The sequence below is a fragment of the Chiloscyllium plagiosum genome, unplaced genomic scaffold (genome assembly GCF_037043375.1).
Source record: "Chiloscyllium plagiosum isolate Xiang-an unplaced genomic scaffold, Cpla_swu_hap1 HiC_scaffold_45, whole genome shotgun sequence".
Lineage (NCBI taxonomy): Eukaryota > Metazoa > Chordata > Chondrichthyes > Orectolobiformes > Hemiscylliidae > Chiloscyllium > Chiloscyllium plagiosum.
In genome coordinates this window covers 2,641,227-2,666,314 of record NW_028270183.1, presented here as the reverse complement: position 1 = coordinate 2,666,314, position 25,088 = coordinate 2,641,227, and the positions used below count along the sequence as shown (strand labels likewise).

Here is a 25,088-nt window from a genome sequence, read left to right as displayed (position 1 = left end):
TAAATTAAGGGGGGGTAGATATAGGACTGAAGTTAGGGGTAGGTTCTTCACTCAGCGAGTCGTAAGTTCATGGAATGCCCTGCCAGCAGCAGTGGTGGACTCTCCCTCTTTATGGGCATTTAAGCGGGCATTGGATAGGTATATGGAGGATAGTGGGTTAGTATAGGTTAGGTGGGCTTGGATCGGCGCAACATCGAGGGCCAAAGGGCCTGTACTGCGCTGTATTCTTCTATGTTCTATGATAAACGGCTCCATTTCGGAATGGCAGGCAGTGACCAGTGGGGTACCGCAGGGATCCGTGCTGGGACCGCAGCTTTTTACAATATATGTTAATGATATAGAAGATGGTATCAGCAATAACATTAGCAAATTTGCTGATGATACAAAGCTGGGTGGCAGGGTGAAAAGTGATGAGGATGTTAGGAGATTACAGGGTGACCTGGACAAGTTAGGTGAGTGGGCAGATGCATGGCAGATCCAGTTTAATGTGGATAAATGTATGGTTATCCACTTTGGTAGCAAGAACAGGAAGGCAGATTACTACCTCAGTGGAATCAATTTATGTAAAGGGGCAGTACAGAGAGATCTGGGTGTTCTTGTACACCAGTCAATGAAGGCAAGCATGCAGGTACAGCAGGTAGTGAAGAAGGCTAATAGCATGCTGGCCTTCATAGCAAGAGGAATTGAGTATAGAAGCAAAGAGGTGCTTCTGCAGCTGTACAGGGCCCTGGTGAGACCACACCTGGAGTACTGTGTGCAATTCTGGTCTCCAAATTTGAGAAAAGACATTCTGGCTATTGAGGGAGTGCAGCGTAGGTTCACGAGGTCAATTCCTGGAATGGCAGGATTACCTTACACTGAAAGACTGAAGCGACTGGGCTTGTATGCCCTTGAGTTTCGAAGATTGAGAGGGGATCTGATTGAGACGTATAAGATTATGAAAGGATTGGACACTCTGGCAGTAGGAAACATGTTTCCGCTGATGGGTGAGTGCCGAACCAGAGGACACAGCTTAAAAATACGGGGTAGACCATTTAGGACAGAGCTCAGGAGAAACTTCTTCACCCAGAGAGTGGTGGCTGTGTGGAATGCTCTGCCACAGGGGGCAGTGGAGGCCCACTCTCTGGATTCATTTAAGAAGGAGTTGGATAGAGCTCTCAAAGATAGTGGAATCAAGGGTTATGGAGATAAGGCAGGAACAGAATACTGATTAGGAATGATCAGCCATGATTATATTGAATGGCGGTGCAGGCTCGAAGGGCTGAATGGCCTACTCCTGCACCTATTGTCTATTGTCTAAGATTATGATTACCACCGTGGTGATTATGTCAAGCAGTAACAATCCTTTGTATCTTTAATCCGTGAGGACATTAGTGAAAAAACAAAACATTAGTTTGTTGCAGAGCAACATGTTTATAATGAAACTCCTGGTAATTTCCAAAATCCATTGCTTATTCACATTATTATCATATTTATCAGACAGTCTGCATTGGTTCAAGGAGGAACCTCAATACCACCTTGCTATGGATAATTCTCAAAGGGTGGGCAGCAAGTGCAGGCCCAGCCACCAATGGTATCATCCCATGAAAGAATAAATAAATAACATTCATGGACTCTCCAAACTGCAATACTCTCAACTAATAATTGTATTTAAGGATATATTCTTCATCTTTCTTCGTTGTCCAAAAATTGGACCTTTATTAATTACTTACTCATATACTCTGTCCCTCATACAGCATTAGATCATTGATTCCTTTCTCCTGTTGTTCTCCACTGCCTCCAATTTGTCACATTAATTGTCTGATATTCAGTATGGGATGAGCAGGAATGTCCAGCAACTAGTTATGGGAGAAAGTCAAAGCCATTGTTGTAAGCCCCTGCCCCAATTTTCATTCCCTACCACCAACTCCATTCCCCTTGCAGTCCACACTTCGAGGTGAACAAACCTGTTTTTGACGTTGACCTCCTCTATGAGCCCTTGTTGAATTTCTGACCCCAATTATGTTTCCAACACTCAAACCAGCCACTTGCACCACTGTAACATTGCCTCAACCCATCTGCTGCTGCAACCCACATCCTTGTATTTGTAACCTTGAAACTCACCTTTCCCCTGAAAATCCACCCATTCCAACCAGGTTCATTGCCAGTTTCATAAACTACACCCTCTGTGAAGTTAATTTCATCCAAACTCTGTTCCCTGTATCCTAACACACATCAATTCAACCAAACTCTGTTCCCCGTACTCTATCGCACACCAATTCATCCAAACTCTGTTTCCTGTACCCTAACACACACCAATTAATCCAAACTCTGTTCCCCGTACCCTAACACACACCAATTCTATTTACCCAACATGCCTGTGCTTGCTGACTTCCAGCTTCCACTGAAGCATTTTCAAATTATCAGCTGCGATTTCAGTTCTCTCCTTGACTTCATCTGTTCCACTTTTTACACTTTTTGTATCTATCCCCAACCCTGCAAATTTATCAGAATTCTCTGCTGCTCCAACTCTGGTCCTTGCATATCCCTGATTTTAACCATATATGCCATGTCTTGAAACGGGGCTAAACCGAAGCATTTGAGTGTGTAACGGTAAAATGGAGGAAGGGGCCTTCCACATATAACTACCATCCAGTGAATCAATATCTGGGGTATAGCCACCACTAGCCTTGTCAGGACTGGGTAAATCATTCAAAATGATACGCTGCTATTGAGCAGATGCAGCATCATGATTCAGACCTCAGTTTTTATTTGTGTGCTTACAATCTGAAAGGGGACTGAAATCGACAGCCTTAAAGAAGCAAGCATGCTAGAAAGTGACACAAAGTTTGATCAACATTTATAGGTTTTAAGAAAGTCTCAAAGAGACTGGGAGGACTTCCAGAGGTCAGGGCCTAGGGCTGTTGAAGGCAAAGTTGCTAATGGTCTTGGGGAAATGAAAATCAAAACACACAACATACCTGAATTGGAGTAGTATATAATTCTTGGAAGTTTACAGGGCGGAGGGAGTTTATGGAGATACAGAGAGGAAAGGCATGGAGGCATTTAAACATGATGTGAATTTTAAAATTGAGATTTCACATCTCGTCTTGATTTCATACATTTGGAAAACTATAGATTACAAATACAATATTTATTCTATTAAAGCAAACAGTCACAATAGGTAAATTATTTTACAGAATAAACAAATCTTATATCTAGTCTTCGTGTCAATTAGTGGGAAAGAAAGTTGTTTTCATAAAACTTTGATGATATCAATGCTGAATCTAGTTACCAGAGCTCAGGTGACAATCCAGAGTTTGAAAAAATGCAAGAAAATGATCAATACAACATTTCAAAAGCAATCTAAAATGTTGAGAAATGTGAGGAAAATGTTGTCATTACAATTATTACAGTAATTACTGCAAACAATTTTAATATTGCAATGAGCTGCACTTGTTGGATACAATATCGACTACAGGATCATCGGAATTTCTCTTCAAAACATATATCATACTAGTTTGTAATTATTGTTGTGCTACCAAGCTATGGATGAAGTTTCTCCAAAGGAACATCTTCCTGATGATCCTTTCCGTTGGGGACTTGTGTATTGTTGTTGGGCTTTGCTTTGTCTAATTTATACTGTCCTCTTTTATGGGCACTGCATTTCCAGTACAAGGCCATCACTGCAAATACCATCAATACTGCTATTCCTGTAGTTATTAGTATTATCCATCTTAAACCTATGAAAACATAGAAAGAAAAGATCATCAACAGTTCAGGGAAATATATTTATTGCAAAATGCCTGAATATTTCTAAAATCTAGTGTCCCCATGTGCTTAATCAGCTTTTTCATGGCTGTTTTCCTGCTTGTATTTTTCACCACCTTTCATTCTTCCCACATCACACACCATTCCTTGGCAGTCTGCTCTCAACTCACTATCTATTCTTGTTTATGTTCTGCGGGAATTACACACGGGTAAGTAAATTTAATATAATGCTCCAAACATACCGCTGACAAGCTTTCTTTTCAGCTGGTTCCAGAATTTCCAGAGTTTATAATTCTTCTCTATCTCTTACATTACTGAAAATTACATATCCTGTCTTTCTTTCAATTTTCAACCCTAAACATCCATTAGCATTTTCCCCAAGGCACTGATTAAGCTGCTGTGTTTGCATACTTCTTGCTTGTGTTTGTTTCCTGTTACCCCACCTCATGAGGAGAAATGAAGCTTAGAGATGTGTGTTTCACTCACTGATCTGCTCCAAATCTCTGCTTCATGGAGTGTGTAATGATTAAAATCATGGCCAAGTGAATGTCATTGACAATGAGACTCTTCATTGTCATTGTTAACCTTGGCCAATCAGGGAGCTCTGGCTAACAAATGTTAACATAGGATTATTTAATCCCTACCCTCCCTTTCACTGTTTGATCACACAGCATTGCCCCTTGATGTGAAGGGCACTGCTTGTCACTGGCAACTTGGGTGTTTCCTTTCTTCCTGGTGGTGGAAACTGAATAAAGATTCGTGCACCTTGTGTCTTTCACTGTGTCTCACATCTGCACACACACACAACATGGGTGCTGGGGAAAAATAAGCACTACTGCAGTTAGGCGGTAGTGTGGGGGTTAAAAAAAAAGAGCAGGAATATAAATAAAAGAAAAAAATTAACATAGGATTATCAATCCCTGCCCTCCCCTTCCCTGTTTGAACACACAGCATTGCCCTTTGATGTGAAGGGCACTGCTTGTCACTGGCCACTCGGGTGTTTTGTTTGTTCCTAGTGGTGGAAATTTGAATAAAGATTTGTGCACCTTGTGTCTTTCACTGTGTCTCACACCTGCACACACACACAACCTGGATGCTGGGGAAAAAATAAGCACAACCGCAGTTAGGTGGTAGTGTAGGGGTATAAAAAAAGAATGAAAAGATAAAAAAGTTTAAAAAAATAAACAAGGGTGCCAGACATCCTGTTCACTCTGAGAAGAAACAAAATAACCAGGAGACAGTGTCAGAGGTTCTGTTCACTTTGAGAGCTGGCTCTGACGGAGCTGGATCAAAAAAAATTAACATAGGATTATTTAATCCCTGCCCTCCTCTTCACTGCTTGATCACACATCATTGCCCTCTGAGAAGGGCACTGCTTGTCACTGGCCACTCGGGTGTTTCCTTTCTTCCTGATGGTGGAATATAAACAAAGATTTACACACTTGTTGTTTTTCACGGTGTCCGACACCTGCATACACACAACATAGATGCTGAGGAAAAATAAGTACTACAGCTGTCAGATGGTACTATGGGGGGAGGGGGAAAAAAAGGTGAAAAAAAAGAGAAGAACATGAGTGTCAGACATGCTGTTCACTCTGAGATTTAGAAAAAAAATTAACATGGGATTCACACAAACATGGGTGCTAAGAAATATAAGCACTATTGCAGAATTGCAATAGTGTAAGGGGAGAAAAGAAAAAAAAATTATAAACAGGAGATTTCGAATCTCAATTCAGGTGACTGATTCTGAGCTAGCTGGTCACAGTGAGTGTACTAAAAAGGAAAAGAAAAAAGAACAGTATAAACATCACATTCAGAATCTCCTCAGTTCAGGGACTGACTCTGAGCTGGCTGATCACAGCCAGTGTAGTGTGCACACATAAATAATGGGTGACTTGGTGACAGGATTCCAGCCTCTGTGCAATTATATCAGTGGAGACAAGAGAAAACAATACATGCCTGAATATAATTTGTTTAAAACAGTCGTCTTTCAGTTGGGGTAAGCATTTTATTTTGAAAGCTTGATTCATTCAATTTTGTCATCAAAGATTAGGCCCAGTATTTGGCTGTTTGAGAACCAGGGGCATCCATATCGAGATTTTTGATGAGGTTAAGACAACTGGCAGAGACATTGGTTAACCCTGAATGATATGCTGAGAGACCATTTGGTATGTGGCATTCATGAGGTAACCCTGCAAAGTACCTACTAACTGAAGTCCAACTGGACTTCAAACAGGCACTACAACTGGCTTTGTCATTAGAAAATGCAGCATGGGAGTTAGAGGGCATCCCAACGAAAGTGAACACTTGTCCAACAGAGGTTGGGGAAGAGCACTTGAGTGTAGGCAATCACAGTGACTCAAGCAGGGCATGAGAGCAGAAGGACCCTTGGTCAGTCCACAGCAAAGCTGAGCCTTGGCCAGATGGCTGAAAAGTTATTCAAGATCTGGACTGGCAAGCCATTGTAGTTGTTGCTGGTATGTGGGCTTGAGACAGCAAAGGAGCCCTATGAGACCTGAGTAAGAAAACTCAGACCAGTATCCAGGAGAGTTGAGACTGTGTTGCTGGGAAAGCACAGCAGGTCAGGCAGCAGCCAAGGAGCAGGAGAATCGAGGTTTCGGGCATAAGCCCTTTGTCAGGAATGAGGCTTGTGGGCCAGGACTGAGAGATTAATGGGAGGGGGGTGGGGGAGGGTAAGGTAGCTGAGAAAGCGATAGGTGGATGAAGGTGAGGGAGAAGGTGATAACTCAGAGATGGGAGTGATAGACAGGCCCGGAGGGTGGTGCTGAGTTGGAAGCTTGGGACTGGGATAATGTGGGAGGAGGGGAAATGAGGAAGCTGTTGAAATCCACATTTATCCAATGTGGTTGCAGGGTCCCAAGGCAGAATATAAGGCGTTCCTCCTCCAGGCATTGGGTGGTAACGGTTTGGCAGTGGAGGATGTGCAGGACCTGTATGTCCTTGACGGAGTTTGAGGAGAAATTGAAGTGTTCAGGCATGGGTTGGTGGGTGCACACTGGAAAGTCCACCTTTTTGTGGTTTGGAACAGTTAAATTGTACCACAACATCCAAATCAGAATCAATTAAAATAAATGTCTGGTTAAATGGTCACCCGGTTCTCATTGAGGTTGATGTGTCAGTGGTTACAGAACCAATCTTTAACAAGATTTCCTCTGGGCCTAGGTTTGCGCAAGACCTCGGCCAGATTGAGAACAGTCACCAGGGAACTGTTACACACTAAGGGTACGACATTGGTTCTGGTCCCCTATAAGAAGTAATCACTGATTGTTGGAAGAAGCTCAATCCTGTTGGAGCAGAATTGGTTGAGAAAGATCGACCTAGATTGGCTCAACATTTTGCAATTAGAAAATAGCTGCCTGAATGAAGTTCTAATGAAATAGCCAGGAGTTTTTCAGAAAGAGGTTGGGACTATCAAAGGAGTCAAGGCCATTTTATATGTTGACCAGGAAGCAATTCCACAGTTTTGCAAGGCCTGCCCAGTGCCATTTGCCTTACGGGCAAAAGAAGAGGTAGAAATCAGGAGGCTGGAGAGCGAGGGAATCATCAAATCAATGCAGTTTGTGGAATAGGCAACAGTGGTTGTATAGATTGTGAAGTTTGACGGCTCCGTTCGCCTTTGTGAGGATTTGAAGAAAACCGTAAAACACTTCTCACAGCTGGATATATACCCAATATTTTGCATAGAGGACTTGTACATAAAATAGGTAGGGAGGGGCCATGCCACCTTCAGTTATGACTAAATGAGGAGTCCCAGAAGTATGCCACAATTAATTCACATGGGAGTTTGTACCAATAAACAAGACTACCATTTTAGATAATATCAGCCTTAACCATTTTCAGTGGACCATGGAGAACATATTACAAGGACTACCCTGGGTTTCCTTTTATCTGGATGACTTGCCAATAACCAGGATGACCAATAAAGAGCACTTGGAGAATTTGGACGTAGTGTCTAAACATTTCTCCCGGGCAGGTTTATGCATTAGAAGGAAAAAATGAGAGTTCCATGTGCTCCAAGTGACCTATTTGGGCTACAGAGTCAACAAATCTGGGTTACACTCATTGGAAGATAAAGTGAGAGTGATCAGATGTGCCCTGGTTCCCACGCCTCTACCAGAGCTTAGGTACTTCCTTGGGTTAGTGAAATATTATGGAAAATTCAAATGTAACCTGGCTTCCATCGTTGCACCTTTACAACTGTTGAAAAAGGGTCAGCCTTGGAAATGGTCACACAGCCAAAAAGTAGCCTTTGGGGAAGTGAAAAGGCAGCTATTGTCATCTAAGGTGTTAACCCACTACAATTCAAAGCGAGAGGTAGTGCTGACATGCGATGCCTCCCCATATGGTACCTGGGTAGTGTTGGCTCACGAGTGGCCCAACGGAGAGGAATATCTGATAGTGTTTGCTCGCCAGACTTTGGCTGATGCTGAACACAAAAACATCCATATAGAGAAGTAAGGTATGGCAGTCATTTTTGGTGTGAGGAAGTTCCACCTTTACGACATATATTTGTCATCGTGAAGGACCACAAACCCTGATAGAGCTACTTAAAGAAGGCAAGGCCATGTCACCCATAGCTTCTGGTCAAATTCAACAGTGGGTCCTTTTTCTCAGTGGGTACCATTACTACTTGGAATACCGTCCAAGAGGCCAAGTGACAAATGTGCATGCTTTCAGGCACCTCCCACTGGCAGATACTCCTCTGGTGGTGCTTCCCCTGGAAGAGTCCATTCTGGTTTTAAACTTTCTGGGCACCCTTCTCGTCACCATTGACAATATCCGATTCTGGACACAGAAAGATCCCATCCTTGCAAAACTAAAACAGCTCTTGGTAATGGGAAACAAAAGGGCCATCTCAACCAGGATTGAAATCTTTCTGGACCTGGTGAGACCAGATCAGCGTAGAGAATGACATATTACTATGGGAGCTAGAGTGATTGTCCCAAGTAAAGATCACGGCCAGATACTGGCTGAACCCCACCTGGGTCATCCAGGGATTTCCAAAATGAAGATGTTGGCAAGGAGTTATGTCAGGTGGCCAACATAGCTGTGTTGGTGGGGCAGTACCCAGAGTCCCACAAGGCCAATTCAAAGTGGTTAGGCATGCAGAGAATTCATTTGGTAAATTCAGGGATGATGAGTGAAAAGCTGTGAGCTTTGTTTGTGATACATGGACTCCTAGTTAAGGACAATGTGACATCATTTACCAGCAGGAATTTGAGTATTTCCTAAAGCCAAATGGCATTTGGCCTGTTCATACAGCTGCATACCATCCATCGTCCAGTGTTCTGGAGGAAAGAGCAGTCCAAATATTGAAGGCAGGTTTAAAGAAACAGCCGATAGCTTCACTTGATACCAACTTGTCCTGGTTACTGTTCGATTATGGGACCATCCCTCAGGCAACACTAGGGTTGGGTCCAGCAGAGTTGCTGATACGGAGAAGATTCCACACAAGGTTAAAGCTGATATTCCCAGACCTGGAGGTCAGGCTGAAACAGCAGTAAGAATGTCAATGCCTGCCACATGCCTCCTCTAAGCAAATTTATTTCAGGTGAAGACATTTGGTGCTGGAACCACGGAAATGGCCTGACATGGGTATGGGACAAGGTCAATGCAATGTCAGGTCCTATGACAAACAATGTTTGGGTAGGTGAGGGGGTCCTGAACAAATGTGGGTCACCTGAAAGCTGCCAGTATGCAAACGGTGCAGGTGCAAAATATACCTGGCCCCTCAGAACAGCCAGAAAAGAGTGAGAAATTGTGAGTTGCTCCCCCTTGTCTAATATCGAGGAAACCTCAAAGTCTGAGGTGGATTCAGTCTCAATACTGTTACTGCTGGAAGAAACTCTCCCAGATGCTGCAGACATAGGAGGCAGACTATGGTGTGGCACACACACCCATTTCCATTCAGAAGAACCAGACCTAGGGCAAAAACATCCCAGGAGAAGCTGCAAGAAAAAGGACAGGTACATCCTGCCTGGAATTGTTTGATTGGAACCATGGCTAGATGGATCTCATTGACAATGAGATTCTTGATTTGCATAGTTTAACAAGCCTCGTCAGGGAACCCTGGCTGACAGACATAAACAGGGAATTCAGAAGGGCTCCTCAATCTAAGACTGACTTTGAGCCGACTAGTCACAGCCCAGGGGACATGTAAATAAGGGGTAAGTTGGTGACAGGGCCTCACTGCAATTATTTTAGAGTGGTAGTGTGTAGATTCACAGCCACAACTGCCCTCCACCCCAGAGTTATTACTCGGGCAGGTGGGACAAACATACAACAGGAGAATGGTGCTTCTATGCACAAAGAGAAACACGTGCAAGAGATTCTCATACTGAACCACCTGTACCCAATGTACCAGAGGCCAGTTACAGAGTAGCATTGTTAGAGGCAGGCAACAGTTTATCCATTTGTCCCATTGTCAGGAAGGGTGGAGTTAAACAGGAACCCAAACTAATAATACAGGTGCACAATCCTTTCTCTGAAATGCTCAGTACAGCAGGTTTTCGGAATTCAGAATGTTTTGAATTTTGGAATAAGTGACAGTTCTATGGTAAAATTTTAAAAAAATTTACTGGAGGAGCATCACTCACTCAGTAAAACGGGACTTGAGAGAGAATTGAGGCCTGCCGGTGCTGGACCACGGCCCCGCATGTTGCGTCGAGTGGGTGTTGACTGGGTTAATTGTTTGCACGCCAAACAACATTGTTAATGAGAAAAAAACTTTACAAAAAATGCCTTTGGACTTCGGCGCTTTTCGGATTTCGTGATTTTGGATAAAGGGTTGGCTACCTGTAATAGTAATTTTAGATTCTGACCTTTGACCCTGATGTCCACTTCCTTCTTATCAATTCCATATTGATTGGCAGCTCTACATTTATAAATTCCTTGGTGCTCTGAGGTTATGTACGGAATGTGCAGAAATCCAGAGGGACCAATCTCAATGTTGCTGCCATTACTGGGGTTTACCCACTCTAATGTAGGTGAGGGTCTTCCATTGGACTTACAGCTTATTGTAATTTCATCACCTTTAGTAACTTCTACTGGAATGCTTGACATGGTTGTGTTATTTCCTGATATGGTTTTGTTATTTACCGATATGGTCATTATTGTGTCTCGTGGTTTATCTGGAAAAGAGAAGAAAAAGATGAAAATAGGCAGGCAGACAGGATCACTGATACAGCTCTCCAACACGGCTTCAATTAACAGGATGTCTAAACCTCACCACATATTGTGCTGTCATCTATCTTCCAACAATCATTTCAGAACAGGTGAATCTCTGCAGTCGTGTTACAGCCTGGGTCGTACTTACAGTCATCTGTTATTATGACGGCTGTTCACAGTGAAATGCAGTCATTGTGTAAATACTAATTCAGGTTTACAGCTAGTGGGTCTCATAGTCTAAGGGTTCACACTGCTCAGAATATTCAAAGATTCAATTTCATGTAATCTGTTGCTCATACAAAATAGTTGCATTTAGAGATGAGGTTTTAGATCAGTGCTCATTTTTGACCGTGCACACGTACAGTCCCCCATGCTGCATTTGAACAGATGGGATAAAGAGTATTTCTCTGCTTTCCATTTTCCCATCTTTGATCCAGACCCTCTGGGGATCTGGGTTCCCTTGCCCATGACATGTTAAATTCTGTGATTCCCCTTCAATCCAGTTTTCTTGAGCTTTAAAGATCTCTGCTTTTACTGGTGCATCTGTAAAGTTCATTCCAATCAAAAATTAAATCAGTATACTGCACGACTCAAAGTTCAAATATTCTTCAAATTCTTCTGATAATTCTTTCTGGTGCTCTCCAGATTTTAATATTTAGAATAAAATTGGTTTCTATTTTAAAACCCAGTGTCAAACAGTACCAAACAGTACTGAATCAAACAGTACCAGGCAAAGTAAAGCACAGGATAAAAGGTGGAATAACCTGCTCTGAATTCTGTGAAAAATGTAACATTCTGAGTGCTGCTTTTCAGAAATTTCCAATTAATTTCGTTTTCTGTTGGGATCCTGAGTAACTGAGGAAAGAGGTTATAAATACATTTCAGAGACTGGGTTACCTTCATACAGCAATTGTAATAGGGTTTTTAAATACTGGGAGATAGACTGATACAGAGGTAATATAAAGACCAACAAAGGGAAAGCATTCCGAGACTGTTCAGGAGAATTTTCTCCAGCAGTAAGTGTCCAGATCGATAAGAAAGGAGAAACTGCTCGACCCGGTCATGGGAATGGGCCAAATGAAGCAAATGTCAGTGGGAGAACACTGAGGGCTCAGTGATCATCGTATCATCAGTACAATGGCAGAAAATGACATTGGTCAATCCAGAGTAAGAATATTCAACTGGGGGAGAGTGGCCTTCAGTAGGGCAAGAACACAGCAGGATCAAGTGAACGACAACCAAAGGTTCATGGGAAAATCAATGGCTGAACAAAGAGCTGTCTTCAGAGAAGAAATGGTCTGGGCACAGTCAAAGTAAATTCCCACAAATGGGAAAAGGGAGACAAACAAATGCAGAGCTCCCTTGATGTCAAAGGAGATGGATATTCAGAAAAGGAAGTGTGTTTATGACATGTGTCAGGTAGTAATTGCAGTTAAGAACCAAGTACAATACAGAAGGTTCAGAAGTGATGTTAAAAAGTAAAGTGAGAAACAGATTGTGTGGACTGACATTGAACATAAAGAAAATCTGGATATCACTGACAGGTACATCTAAAATAAAAACACAGAACATTACAGCGCAGTACAGGCCCTTCGGTCCTGGATGTTGCGCCAACGTGTGAAACCAATCTGAAGCCAATCTAACCTACACCAGTCCATTTTCATCCATATGTTTATCCAATGACCATTTAAATGCCCTAAAGGTTTGCAGGGTGTTCCATGCCCCTACTACTCTCTGAGTAAAGAAACTACTTCTGACATCTGTCCTATATCTATCACCCCTCAATTTAAAGCTATGTCCCCTCGTGCTAGCCATCACCATCCAAGGAAAAAGACTCTCACTGTCCATCCTATCTAACCCTCTGATTATCTTATATGTCTAAATGAAATCATCTCTCAACCTTCTTCTCCCAAAGGAAAACTGCCTAAAGTCCCTCTGCCTTTCCTCGTAAGACCTTCCCTCCATACCGGACAACATTGTTGTAAATCTTCTCTGAAAATTTTCCAAAGCTTTCACATTTTTCCTATAATGCAGTGATCAGAACTGTATGCAATACTCCAAACATTGCCACACCACAGATCTGCACAGCTGCAACATGACCTCATGGCTCCAAAACTCAATCCCTCTACCAATAAGAGCTAACATACTGTATGCATTCTTAACAACCCTATCAAATTGGGTGGCAACTTTCAGGGATCTATGTACATGGACACTAAAATCTCTGCTCATCAACACGACCAAGAATCTTACCATTAGCCCATTACACTGTAATCCTCTTGCTCCTCCCAAAGTGACTCACCTCACACTTTTCCGCATTAAACTCCATTTGCCACCTCTCAGCCCAGCACTGCAGCTTATCTATGTCCCTCTGTAACCCGCAACATCCTTCAGTACTAGTCACAACTCCACCAACCTTAGTGTCATATGCAAATTTACTAACCCATCATTCTGCGCCCTCATCCAGGTCATTTATAAAAATGACAAACGGCAGTGGCCCCAAATCAGATCCTTGTGGTACACCTCTAGTAACTGAACTCCAGGATGATCATTTCCCATCAACCACTACCCTTTGTCTTCTTTCAGCTCACCAATTTCTCATCCAAACTGCTAAATCACCCTCAATCCCATGCCTTCATATTTTCTGCAATAACCTAGTGTGGGGAATCTTATCAAACGCCTTACTGAAATTCATATACACGACATAAACTGCTTTACCCTCATCCTCCTGTTTAGTCACCTTCTCAAAGAACTCAATAAAGTTTGTGAGGCACAACCAACCCTTCACAAAACCATGTTGACTATCCATAATCAACTTATTCCCTTCTACATGATTATAAATCCTATCTCTGATATCCCTTTCCAACACTTTACCCACACCAAAGTAAGGTTCACTGGTCTACAATTACCAGGGTTGTCTCTTCTCCCCTTCTTGAACAAGGGGACAACATTTGCTATCCTCCAGACTTCTGGCACTGCCAGACAATGCCAACATAAAGATCAATGCCAAAGGGTCTGCAATCTCCTGCTTGGCTTCCCAGAGAATCCTTGGATAAACCCCATCTGGCCCAGGGGTCTTATCTATTTTCACTCTTTCCAGAATTGCTAGCACCTCCTCCTTGTGAACCTCAATCCCGTCTGGTCTCGTAGCCTGTATCTCAGTATTCTCCTTGACCACATTGTCTTTTTCCAGTGTGAATACTGATGAAGAGGGTGGTGTAAGGGGGATTCGGGACAATGAAAGGGGCAAGTGGCATGGCTGAGGTGGTAAACTATTTTTCTATTTCTGTCTTTACCAAAGAGGTAGATGCTGCCCAGGCCATGGTGACAGAGGAGGAAATTTCATCACTTTGAATGGTTTAGATTTGATAAAGAGGAGCTTTTGGATAAGCTGTCAATATTTAAAGGTGAAAAGTCCCAGAACCAGATGAAATGCTTCCAAAGACCTTGGAGGAAGTGAGAATTGAAATTGCAGAGGCACTAGCAATAATCTTTCAATCTGGCCTGGATTTGAGGACAGTGCTGGAGGAGTTTAGAATTGCAAACCTTTTTCAAAAAAGATTGAACCAGCAATTACAAACTAATCAGTTAAACTTTGGCAATGGGGACACTCCGAGAAGCAATTGCTGATAAAATAATTAATCGTCACATGGAAATACTTTGTAGATGTGGAAGAATCTGCATGGATTTTTTTTTAGAGGGTCACTTTAGCTCAGTTGGCTGGATGGTTGGTTTGTGAAGCAGTGTGATACCAACAGTCTGGATTCAATTCCCATCACCAGCTTTGGTTACTATGAAAGTCTCTCCTTTTCAGAATGTCGCCTCATCAGGAGCATGGTGACCATGAGTCATCTCTCTCTAAGGGGAGAGCAGCCCTTTGGTCTGGTTAGACAATGTTGACACAATAATATCAACAACAAAATGAAGGGAAAGTGTGTCTAAGTAACTTGGAGTAGTTTCAAGACTAATAGAAATGGTTGATGAGGACGAGGTTGTTGATGTGGTGTATAGGGTTCCAAAAGGTGATTGATACTGTACCACACAACAGATGTTTGAGGAAAGTGATAGGTCATGGAATAAAAGGGACTATACCAATGAGGATACAAACTTGGCTGAGTGACATGAAACGGAGCATGACAGTTAATGGATACTTGTGGTAGAGTTTCAACTGTACCAGTTGGAAGGCTTGTGGTAGAGTTCCCCACCTCTAATTTTATGGTTGTAAATGTTCTAGATCTTGTTGTGTAAGGGACAATTCCAAAATGTGTTCATGTCACAAAATGTGGAAGCATCCATGTCAGATGCCATATCACTTGCCCTTCACTCCTTCCTAGAACATCTTGACACCAAGAACAGCTATGTAAGAATCCTACTCTTTGACGACAGTTCAGCCTTCAACACTATTATCCCCTCGAGACTGATTCCATCTACCAGGCCCGCGGTCAAGGAAAGGCCGGCAGCATTCTCAAAGATTCATCCCACCCTGGCAATGTTTATCTACAACCTCTACCATCGGGGAGAAGGTACAGAAGCCTGAACACATGCACCAGCCAGTTTCGAAACAGGTTCTCCCCTATTGTTGTTAGAATACTGAATGGACTCCCAAACTCTTAACATTCACCTGTATCTGTGTTTTTCTTTTTGCTGCTATTTACCTATTATTTACTTATCTGTGCTACTTAACTCTGTGATCTGCCTGTATTGCTCACAAGACAAAGCTTTTCACTGTGCCTCGATACATGTGACAATAAATTCAATTCAATTCAAACATTGTAGACTGTGAGGAGAACAATGTCAAGGTCATTTATAAGGCTGAAGTAGGCAGATGGGTGACAGAGGCAGTGGCACATTGGTATACAGTTGGCAACAAGTTGTCCTGGGAGGCTCCAACATTAACTGTGGACCCCAGAAAATGACACAACATTTGGTCAAACATAGACAAGGAAACCTCCTGCTGATGACCATAATCCCCTCCTGTTCTGAATTTGTACTCCTCCATCTTGAACATCATTTAGAGGAAGCACTGAGGGTAGCCGGGTGCAGAATATACTGTGGGTGGGACACTTCAATGTCCATTGCCTAGAGTGACTCGGCAGCATCACCACTGACTGAGCTGTTCAAGTACTAAAGGACATTGCTGCTAGACTGGGTCTGTGGCAGGTCAAGAGAGAACCAACAAGAGGAACAAGCAAACTTGACCTCATCTCCATCAATTCGCCAGCTGCAGATCAGTCTCTGCAAGACAGTGATCACCATGCAGTCCTTGTGGAGACAAAATGCTGTTTCACAGTGGGGATACCCTTCATCGTGTTGTGGGCTCCATTACTGTACTAAATGGGATACACGACTTGGAGGTGCCAGTGTTGGACTGGGGTGGACAAGGTTAAAAATCACACAACACCAGGTTATAGTCCAACGGGTTTATTTGGAAGCACTAGTTTCAGAGCGCCGTTCCTTTATCAGGTGGTTGTGGAGAATAAGATCATGATTACAGAATTTATAGCCAAGGGAGTCCAGTGTTACAGAGATGTGATACATTAAACAATTTTAGGTTAAGTCTTTCATCTGTTAGAATGGGATATGCTGGTTTCTGTTCTTTGATATGTAAAACCCAGAACTTCTTTTAAATTACATAAATTTCAATAAAATTACAATTGTCTTGGACCCCCCTCGCCTCAGCGCCAAGAACTTGTGCTGCTAAGCGAGTGTAGTAACCAGAGTGCAACAGTTTCCCCACATGAAGAGAGTTCTTGCACAGGCACCTTCCACACCGTCAGGAATGTACTGTGGCTCCATGGTTATCATTGATGCCTCAGCACCAGGGACCCGGGTTCGATTCCAGCCTCAGGTAACTGCCTGTGTGGAGTTTGCATATTCTCCCCATCTCTGCATGGGTTTCCTCCGGGTGCTCCGGTTTCCTCCAACAGTCCAAAGATGTTCAGGTCAGGTGAATTGGCCATGCTAAATTGCCCATAGTGATAGGTGCATCAGTAGGGATTTGGGAAATGGGTCTGTGTGGGTTACTGTTCAGAGGGTCGGTGTGGATTGTTGGTCTGAAGGGCCTGATTCGCAACTATAGGGAATCTAATCATGAAGTTCAGGACCCTTACGGACAGTAATCGACCGGAACACCATGTCGCCATCATTGCTCAGGAACGCAGGTGCGATGATACTGACATCACCATCCTGAGTGAAACCTGGTAGGCAGGGGAAGGACAGCTCAGGGAGAAAGGTAGTGACTACACCTTCTTCTGGAAAGGCAAGGCTGAAGAAAAGTTCCCATCCTGGAGTCGGCTTCACCATCAAAAATGAACTGGTGCATGAACTGAAAGGCTCCTCCTTCGGAATAAATGAATGCCTCATGACACTTTGATTCCCCCTTGATGGGTATTAGTATGTCAGGATAGGCAGTGCATATACACCAAATCTCAAAGCAGCAGATGAGAAGGAGAAATTCTACTCCAACCTTGACAAATCTCTCTCACGGGTCCCTGCAGCGGAGAAACTTATCAACCTTGGCAACCTCAGTGCCAGAGTCAGCAAAAGTGCAGAGGTCTGGGACAATGCGATCAGGAAAGAGGGAGCAGTGATGCAAAACTCCAATGGCACCCTTTTCCCGATCAAATGCTGTGAACACAACCTCCTCATCATCAACACACCGTTCCACCAAAGGGACAAATACAGGACAATGTGGCAACACCCCCGCTGGAAACACTGACGCCTCCTTGACTATGTCATTGTCAGATGAGGAATCGAAAAGATGTTAGAATTACACATGCCATGACCACAGCCAGCGACTGCTGGACAGACTGTCACCTGATCCAAGCCAGGATCAACATACTTCCAGACCCGCAGCAGAGGAGACAACAGAAGCAATTCCAAAAACAGTTTAACATTGAGGCACTTAAAGACCGGGAGAAAATAGCCTCAGACAATCAACTCGTCTCCACAAACCTAGCGAGTCTCAGCGATACCATGTCACGGGATCCCAACAGTCTCTGGTCCACCCTTAAGACTGCCATTATCACTGCCTGCAAAATGCCAGTCAGCCAATCCACCAGGAAACACCAGGACTGGTTTGATGAGAATGATCTGGAGATTAAGAAACTACCAAGCTGGAAGCGCATGGCATTTCTGAGTGAAAACAAAAACCGTATACTCAAAAATGGAAAGGCAGGTTTACAGGTGCTGAAGGCTGAGGAACAAAACCAAACCCACAACATAAAAAATGGGTGGTGGGTGGAGAAACACTGGAGATCCAACAAATGGCCGACAGCCATGGTGTGATGGGTTTCTACTGTGTTGTCAAGACGACATACAACCAAACAGCCAAGGCCCCACTCCACTGCTGGCCAAGGACAGAGTGACTCTTATCAAAGATAAAGAAACCGTCAAAAAGTGTTGGGAGAAGCACTTCAGAGCCTCAAGCAGGGCTCTGTCATTGATCCGAGCATTCTTGAATGCATCCTACAGCATTCTACACACCATGGGCTCAGCAATACCCCAGCCCTGCACGAAATAGAGAAGACTGTCCGCCATCTTAAGAACAACCAGACAGCTAGAGGAGACAGTACACCCACTGAGGTATTGAAATGCAGAGGCAAAGACCTACTGTTGAAGTTGACAGCCTTGTCTGCCTTATCTGGAACGAGGAGAGCATCTCAGAACTGCTCCGAGATGCCACAGTTCAGAGTATTTCCAAAAAAGGGAACAAGTCCAAATGTGGTAACTACAGAGGAATCTCCCTGCTGTTGACGGCAAGGTCCTCCACAAGTATTTCCTCCCTGTGGCTGAGGAACTCCTCCCGGAGTCACAGTGTGGTTTTCACCACGGAGGGGCACAATGGACATGGTTGTCACTGTGCGACAGCTGCAGGAGAAACGCAGAGACAAGAACCTCCCCTGGACATGGCTGCCTTCGACCCTACAAAGGCCTTTGACACTGTCAACTGGCGAGCATATGCAGGGTCCTTTTCTGTTTTGATTGTACCATGAAGTTTGTCACCATCCTTCACCTGCTCCAGGACAAAGTGGAAGTCAATGGTCAAAGACCATCAAAAGTGGAGGAGGAGCATCCAGAAAGGTATTGAGCATCTCCAGCCTTGTATTGGCAGAAAATGGAAGCCAGGCCACAACATCAAAAGCAGTGCGCTGCCACACCAACACTCCACCCACCCCTTCCCCAGGTCACCACCTACCTGAGCGGTGATGAGAATCGTCATCATCATCGTCGTCGTCGTCGTCGTCATCATCATCATCATCATCATCATCATCATCATCATCATCATCATCATCATCATCATCATCATCATCATCATCATCATCATCATTTGCTAGGAACCACCAACGATGATGGGCCACCTGTTGTGAGATGTAGTCAAGGGCACTCACCTCCATAGTTACACTTTAGGAAGGGAGTGATAGCCTGGTGGTTGATGCAGAAGAGAGTCATTAAAATGGGACAAGGGATGAGTGGCTTCCCTTATGTGGAAAGAATGGAAAAGTTGGGATTCTGCCAATCAGGCAGTGAGGGTCAAGAGAAGTTCTGATAGTCATGTTCAAGATAATGAACCAATTGTAGACAAATGAGTAATGAGTAAACCACATGAGTAATATCCCAAAAATTAAAGGGTGTCACGGGGCTGAGTTGAGTATGGTTGCCATTACGAAAGAGATAGTGCTAGAAAAGTTAAAAAGTCTTAAAATTGATAAATCTCCTGGCCCCGATGGGATACACCCTAGAGTTCTGAGAGAGGTGGCTGAGGAAATAGCAGAGGCATTGGTTGAGATCTTTCAAGAGTCACTGGAGTCAGGAAAGGTCCCGGATGATTGGAAGATGGCTGTTGTAACCCCCTTGTTCAAGAAAGGATCAAGGCAAAAGATGGAAAATTATAGGCCAATCAGCTTAACCTCGGTTGTTGGTAAAATTCTAGAATCCATCATTAAGGATGAGGTTTCTAAATTCTTGGAAGAGCAGAGTCTGATTAGAACAAGTCAACATGGATTTAGTAAAGGGAGGTCATGCCTGACAAACCTGTTGGAATTTTTTGAAGAGGTAACAAGTAGGTTAGACCAGGGAAACCCAGTGGATGTGGTCTATCTAGACTTTCAAAAGGCCTTTGATAAGGTGCCACACGGGAGGCTGCTGAGCAAGGTGAGGGCCCATGGTGTTCGAGGTGAGCTGCTGGGATGGATTGAGGATTGGCTGTCTAACAGAAGGCAGAGAGTTGGGATAAAAGGTTCTTTTTCAGAATGGCAGCCGGTGACGAGCGGTGCCCCGCAGGGTTCGGTGCTGGGGCCACAGCTGTTCGCATTATATATTAACGATTTGGATGAGGGAACCGGGGGCATTCTCGCGAAGTTTGCCGATGATACGAAGTTAGGTGGACAGGCAGGTAGTACTGAGGAAGTGGGGAGGCTGCAGGAGGATCTTGACAGGTTGGGAGAATGGTCCAGGAAATGGCTGATGGAATTTAACGTGAGCAAGTGCGAGGTCTTGCACTTTGGCAAAAAGAATAAAAGCATAGACTACTTTCTAAATGGTGAGAAAATTAATAAAGCCAAAGCACAAAGGGATCTGGGAGTGCTAGTCCAGGATTCTCTAAAGGTAAACATGCAGGTTGAGTCCGTGATTAAGAAAGCGAATGCAATGTTGTCTCTTATCTCAAGAGGGTTGGAATATAAAAGCAGAGATGTACTACTAAGACTTTATAAAGCTCTGGTTAGGCCCCATTTGGAGTACTATGTCCAGTTTTGGTCCCCACACCTCAGGAAGGACATACTGGCACTGGAACGTGTCCAGCGGAGATTCACACGGATGATCCCTGGAATGACAGGTCTAACATATGAGGAACGGCTGAGGATACTGGGATTGTATTCGTTGGAGTTTAGAAGATTAAGGGGAGACTTAATAGAGACGTACAAAATAATACATGGCTTGGAAAAGATGGATGCTAGGAAATTGTTTCAGTTAAACGAGGAGACTAGGACCCGTGGACACAGCCTTAGAATTAGAGGGGGTCATTTCAGAACTGAAATGCGGAGGCATTTCTTCAGCCAGAGAGTGGTGGGCCTGTGGAATTCATTGCCACGGAGTGCAGTGGAAGCCGGGACGCTAAATGTCTTCAAGGCCGAGATTGATAGATTCTTGTTGTCTCGAGGAATTAAGGGCTACGGGGAGAACGCTGGTAAGTGGAGCTGAAATGCGCATCAGCCATGATTGAATGGCGGAGTGGACTTGATGGGCCGAATGGCCTTACTTCCACTCCTATGTCTTATGGTCTTATGGTCTTAAATAAAGAGGAGTTTTTAGTGGCAAAAGGTTTGATAATCATGAGACACAGATTTAAGGTGATTAGAAAAGGAACAAATGTGATGTGATTGTTTTTTTAAAGAAAGCTGTTGATTGTTTTCTAGCATGAATAGTGGAAGCAGATGCACTAGTGTCTTTCACAGGAGAATTGGAAAAATATTTGAAGGGGAAACACACACTCCCATGATTGCACTCTGTGGCACAATGCACCGGGGTAATAATGGACAGTGTCCTCACATGTCCTGACCCCAGGATCTATATCCCTTTGGTCTCAGTGACAAAGGAGCTGCTGCAGGGCAGTCCCTGTGTGAGGAGACCAATTCAAATTGGTTCGGACTAAGAGGAAATTGGGATGAGGATTTCATTGTCTCCATTTTGAAAAAAATCCCACTGACGTTTTGTGAGGAAAGTAATGCTACTTACACAGGACATAGAGGGTTTCAATCTGTTGTTTAATAACAGGGCTTGTCATTGACTGATCTTGAAGTTTCAGTTCAGCTTCACAGATATACTGCTGTCCATCCAGCTTAGCTTGAGCTTCTACTGTATGAGAGATAGTGAGCCCAGTACTGCTTGATCCATTCACTAATGTGTCATTTCCTTTCTTCAGACTGAGTTCAAGATCCCCTGAGACATTTAACACAAGGCATGTAATATTAACCAGATTTCCTTCCTGGCTGGTTGGTACTTGGATTTCAGGGGAAGAGAAAGCTAAAAATAATAGAAAGATACTGTTAGAAACATTGTTGTATCTAGTAGTCCCTCAGTGTGAGGTTAATAACAATGAAACAAAGGCAGATTGCATTTCGTGCTCTTGCTCATCCTCTGCTTCATTGCTGTATCAGGGAGATGTACAAAGCCCTACATCATCTTTCCATGTTCCTTCAGTGTCTGCAGTATCTTAGTCAACATTCATTCCTGACCCAAACTCACCAAAAATGTATTCTGCTCGTTTCTGTTTGTAGAATCCTGAAATCTGTATTTATTTTAATGCAGATTTATCTATTACCGCCTGTTTCTTCCCACACGGTATATTCCTGATTGGTGTATGTTTTTGCACCCCTGCAGCTTTTAGGGTACATTGGTTGTTTAAACATTTAAACATTCTCTTGTGATCCTGGAATACTAAGTGTGAGTAACACTCACCTATGAGCAGCGCATACAATGTCAATCACATTATCTCAGGATCTTGGAATATCTCGAGTCATTAAGACTTTCTCAGAATGCTTTTCATTGACAGAGGGTCATATAGAATATATGGCACAGAAACAGACCATTCCAACTAATTAGCCAATGTTTATGCTTTACTCAACCAAGTGTCTGAGTATACAAACATTTCCACAAGCTTCCCAATTTGTTACTCAATGAAAAGGATTTTATTACTGAAAGTGGTGGAAATGTTGACATGTTGTATTGTTGACAGTGATGAACTATCAGAATGTTGTCTGATTTTAAACTCCCCCACAACCAGAATTCTTACCATACACCTCAATGAAAGCACTATTATTCTTTGAGGGAATTGATGGATATTTCTCAAAATCGGCCAGACAGACGACTTCCAACAGACCAGATTCCTGTGGTGTCCTTGCTGCTGTTATTCGGACAGTGTTGGAATTTGGCCTTGTGGTATCTGAGTTCAGTTCCACACCATCCTGAAACCATCTTACTCTCATCTTCTCAGTAGGATAGACACTTGAGACCTCACATGTTAATGTGACCTCTTGCTTCACTTCTTTTGGCCTTTTGTCCAGGATTCTCGGCTGATCCATGAAAGGTATAATTCAGACAAGAAATTCACTTCATTTTAATTTGCTGCAGTGTGTTTCAGTTTATAATGGACAGAGTGGGAAACTGGCCAGTGTAGGTATTGGACAATACACCACCCCAGGAATATATCACATTCACTCATAGTCATAAAACTGGAGTCATCTGCAGGAGGCCATAGTGCACTTTGAGAGGGAACTGGCAATGCCAATCACGGTGTGCGATTGGTAAATTTGTCTAAGTATTTTTGACAATTCATTCATAGGATAAGGGCATTACAAGCTGGACAGCATTTATTACCCATCCCTAATTGCTCAGAGGGTAGTTCAGAATTAACCATGTTGCTCTAGGTCTGGAGTCACATCTGGGCCAGACAAGGTAAGGATGGCAGTTTCCTTCCCTGAAGGACATTAGTGAACCAGATGAGTTTGTACACCAATCAGCAATGGATTCATGGTCATCGTTGGACTGTTAATTCCAGATTTTGTTTTTGTTAGATTCAGATTCCACTATGGCAGGATTCAAACCCAGGTCATGGGAACATTATCTAGATCTCTGGATTAAGGGTCCAGGGATAATATGTTTAGGCCAGCACCTCAGTTCAAAACCACAAAACAGCTCATCTATTTTATTTTTAAATTAATTCTTGCTACTTTTCAACTATTAAGGCCTTTGACCATCGTGTATGTCAGTTTCGTGTATGTCAGTCACTCTGAGCAGTACAGGCTGATGCACTCCTGATTTACCTTCGCTCTGATCTTTACTTGCATCTGTCTAGAATATCCTTCTTAAAGGGGAGGATGAGCAGCTAGAGGTCATGGTACACATCCATACCAGTGACATAGCTCGGAAAAGGGATGAGGACCTGAAAAGTGAATATAGGGAGTTAGTTTGGAAGCTTAAAGGCAGGATGAGCAGAGTAGTAATCTCAGGTTTGTTACTAGTGCCACGGGCTAGTGAGGCTAGAAATAGAGAGTAAGTGCAGATGAACACGTGCCTGCAGAGCTGATGTCAGAGGGGGGGCTTCAGATATGTGGGTCATTGAGACACGTTCTGGGGAAGGTGGGATCTGTACAAGGAGGACGGGTTGCACCTGAACTGAAGGGGCATCAGTATCTTGGGCAGCAGGTTTGCTAGAGCTCTTGGGGAGGGCTTAACTAGATTGGCAGAAGGATGACAACTAGATCTATGGATCAGAGATGAGGTAGCTGGTGAACAGGCAAACACAGCATGCCGAGAGTCTGTGAGGAAGGATAAACAGTTGATAGGTCAAAGTTTCAGTCAGTGTGATGGGTTGACATGTGTCAATTTTAACGCAAGAAGTGTCAGGAATAAGGATAATGAACTTAGACCATGGATTTGTACTTGGAGCTACAATGTGTAGCCATTATGGAGATTTGGATATCACATGGGCAGAAATGGTGTTGGATGTTCCAGGGTTTAAAATGTTTCAAAAGGAAATAGAAAGAGGTAAAAGAGGTGGGGGAGTGACATTGCTAAGCAGGGATAGTATCACAGCTGTAGAAAGGGAGGGCGTTGAGGAGGGTTTGTCTACAGAGTCAGTATGAGTGGATGTCAGAAACAGGAAAGGAGCAGGCACTTTATTGGGAAGTTTCTAGATAACCCCCCACCCCCCTCCCCCAACAGCAACAGAAACACAGAGGAGCAGGTTGGGAGGCAGATTTTGGAAGGTGCAGAAATAACAGTTGTTGTCATGGGTGACTTCAACTTCCCTAATTTTGATTGGAACCTCCTTGGTTCAAATGGTTTGGATGGAGCAGAGTTTGACAGGTGTGTCCAGGAAGGATTCCTGACTCAATATGTAGATAGGCTGATTAGAGGGGTGCTTGGCAATGAATCAGGTCAGGTGTCGGATCACTTAGTGGGAGAGCATTTCGGTGACAGTCATCACAACTCCCTGACCTTTACTGTACTCATGGAGAGGGATAGGAGCAGGGTTTTTGAGAAAGTATTTAGTTGGAGGAGGGTGAATTAAAATGCTATTAGGCAGGAACTGGTGTGCCGAAATTGGGAACAGATATTACAGGGAAATGCATGAGAGAAATGTAGCGGTTGTG

At 43.5% G+C, this 25,088-nt stretch overlaps 1 long non-coding RNA gene and 1 pseudogene across 6 annotated transcripts in view; one reads left to right on the top strand and one right to left on the bottom strand.

Annotated features, from left to right (window-relative positions):
• LOC122552308 (uncharacterized) overlaps positions 1-15,751 on the top strand; it is a 215,346-nt gene extending 199,595 nt beyond the window's left edge. For all 5 annotated transcript variants that reach the window (XR_015754509.1, XR_015754508.1, XR_015754511.1 and 2 more), the window contains one exon: positions 15,270-15,751. This is a non-coding gene — a long non-coding RNA (uncharacterized LOC122552308). The remainder of the gene's footprint in view (positions 1-15,269) is intronic.
• Positions 2,880-25,088, bottom strand: part of LOC122552312 (intercellular adhesion molecule 5-like) — a 38,905-nt pseudogene continuing 16,696 nt past the window's right edge. The window contains exons 4-7 of the transcript XR_015754506.1: positions 22,727-23,020; positions 21,670-21,957; positions 10,593-10,901; positions 2,880-3,722 (exon numbers count right to left, since the gene is read on the bottom strand). The product of XR_015754506.1 is annotated as an intercellular adhesion molecule 5-like (transcript). The remainder of the gene's footprint in view (positions 3,723-10,592; positions 10,902-21,669; positions 21,958-22,726; positions 23,021-25,088) is intronic.